The sequence below is a fragment of the Oncorhynchus gorbuscha genome, linkage group LG14 (genome assembly GCF_021184085.1).
Source record: "Oncorhynchus gorbuscha isolate QuinsamMale2020 ecotype Even-year linkage group LG14, OgorEven_v1.0, whole genome shotgun sequence".
Taxonomy (NCBI): domain Eukaryota; kingdom Metazoa; phylum Chordata; class Actinopteri; order Salmoniformes; family Salmonidae; genus Oncorhynchus; species Oncorhynchus gorbuscha.
Window position 1 is genome coordinate 32822894 of NC_060186.1, and position 2500 is coordinate 32825393.

At 41.8% G+C, this 2500-nt stretch overlaps 2 non-coding genes across 2 annotated transcripts; both read right to left on the minus strand.

Annotated features, from left to right (window-relative positions):
• Positions 1-804: 804 nt before the first annotated feature.
• trnap-cgg lies at positions 805-876 on the minus strand. Its single transcript has one exon. It is a non-coding gene; the product is annotated as a tRNA-Pro (tRNA).
• Positions 877-1708: 832 nt separating this feature from the next.
• trnap-cgg lies at positions 1709-1780 on the minus strand. Its single transcript has one exon. It is a non-coding gene; the product is annotated as a tRNA-Pro (tRNA).
• Between the last annotated feature and the right edge of the window lie 720 nt (positions 1781-2500).

A 2500-nucleotide genomic window follows, 5' to 3' on the forward strand; every position in this document is an offset into this window, starting at 1 on the left:
CAGCAATGACGGTGAGGATTTGGATTGACAGGTCGATTTGTGCCAGGCCACAGTGAATCACGTGAGTGTTGGTGGTATACTTGTGAGCATAGCTATCTTCCAAGCAGTTGACCAGGTTTGAGTTCAAATACTCTGTAATTTATCTGATGACTCTTTCAGATTCAATCTTCATTAGCTGTAACATCAAGAAACAAATGAAGAAATGTAGATTAAAATAATTAAAAAGTAGACATCAAAATCAATTGGATCTCATTTCATTTGATCCGATTGACGCACCGGTACGTAAATAAAAAAAAAATCCCCATTGGAATCTGTCTGTTTTAATCCAGAAATGTGACTTATTTTGCACTGGATACTTCTCAAACCTCCATAACCGCTGATGTCACATCTCTGCATCTTTGGTGAAATGCGGCAGAACGAGAGCAATGTTAGTCAAAACATGACACATCCCGGAAATCTGTCTTCTCATACAAATGGCTGTAGCTTCCGAACTGTTTGACCTACAAAATGGTTTGACCATTCCATGGAAAGGGGAGACTCTCACAAACACAATGCCGTTCTCGGTTTTGCTCTACGACCCCCACAAGGGTCACAGGATTCGTCTGAATGTGACCTATGCACCGGTTAAAATGACAGATGTTTTAAACAAGGAAGAAATTAATAAATGTTGTGTGATGCTGAACCAGCGAGTGCAGAGCACAATGGATGAGCAGTCCATTGCCTTTATCACTCATCCACCTCGTTCTGCACTCCAACCAGTTGCCAAAGAACAGACTGTCTCAAATTGTTTAAGTCTCAAGAAATGGGCTCGTCCGGGATTTGAACCCGGGACCTCTCGCACCCGAAGCGAGAATCATACCCCTAGACCAACGAGCCATTTTATCCAAGACACTTTTTGCAGTCGCCAGCAATGACGGTGAGGATTTGGATTGACAGGTCGATTTGCCAGGCCACAGTGAATCACGTGAGTGTTGGTGGTATACTTGTGAGCATAGCTATCTTCCAAGCAGTTGACCAGGTTTGAGTTCAAATACTCTGTAATTTATCTGATGACTCTTTCAGATTCAATCTTCATTAGCTGTAACATCAAGAAACAAATGAAGAAATGTAGATTAAAAAAATTAAAAAGTAGACATCAAAATCAATTGGATCTCATTTCATTTGATCCGATTGACGCACCGATACATAAATAAAATAAAAAGTCCCCATTGGAATCTGTCTGTTTTAATCCAGAAATGTGACTTATTTTGCACTGGATACTTCTCAAACCTCCATAACCGCTGATGTCACATCTCTGCATCTTTGGTGAACTGCGGCAGAACGAGAGCAATGTTAGTCAAAACATGACACATCCCGGAAATCTGTCTTCTCATACAAATGGCTGTAGCTTCCGAACTGTTTGACCTACAAAATGGTTTGACCATTCCATGGAAAGGGGAGACTCTCACAAACACAATGCCGTTCTCGGTTTTGCTCTACGACCCCCACAAGGGTCACAGGATTCGTCTGAATGTGACCTATGCACCGGTTAAAATGACAGATGTTTTAAACAAGGAAGAAATTAATAAATGTTGTGCGATGCTGAACCAGCGAGTGCAGAGCACAATGGATGAGCAGTCCATTGCCTTTATCACTCATCCACCTCGTTCTGCACTCCAACCAGTTGCCAAAGAACAGACTGCATCAGATTGTTTAAGTCTCAAGAAATGGGCTCGTCCGGGATTTGAACCCGGGACCTCTCGCACCCGAAGCGAGAATCATACCCCTAGACCAACGAGCCATTTTATCCAAGACACTTTTTGCAGTCGCCAGCAATGACGGTGAGGATTTGGATTGACAGGTCGATTTGTGCCAGGCCACAGTGAATCACGTGAGTGTTGGTGGTACACTTGTGAGCATAGCTATCTTCCAAGCAGTTGACCAGGTTTGAGTTCAAATACTCTGTAATTTATCTGATGACTCTTTCAGATTCAATCTTCATTAGCTGTAACATCAAGAAACAAATGAAGAAATGTAGATTAAAATAATTAAAAAGTAGACATCAAAATCAATTGGATCTCATTTCATTTGATCCGATTGACACCGGTACGTAAATAAAATAAAAAAATCCCCATTGGAATCTGTCTGTTTTAATCCAGAAATGTGACTTATTTTGCACTGGATACTTCTCAAACCTCCATAACCGCTGATGTCACATCTCTGCATCTTTGGTGAAATGCGGCAGAACGAGAGCAATGTTAGTCAAAACATGACACATCCCGGAAATCTGTCTTCTCATACAAATGGCTGTAGCTTCCGAACTGTTTGACCTACAAAATGGTTTGACCATTCCATGGAAAGGGGAGACTCTCACAAACACAATGCCGTTCTCGGTTTTGCTCTACGACCCCCACAAGGGTCACAGGATTCGTCTGAATGTGACCTATGCACCGGTTAAAATGACAGATGTTTTAAACAAGGAAGAAATTAATAAATGTTGTGCGATGCTGAACCAGCGAGT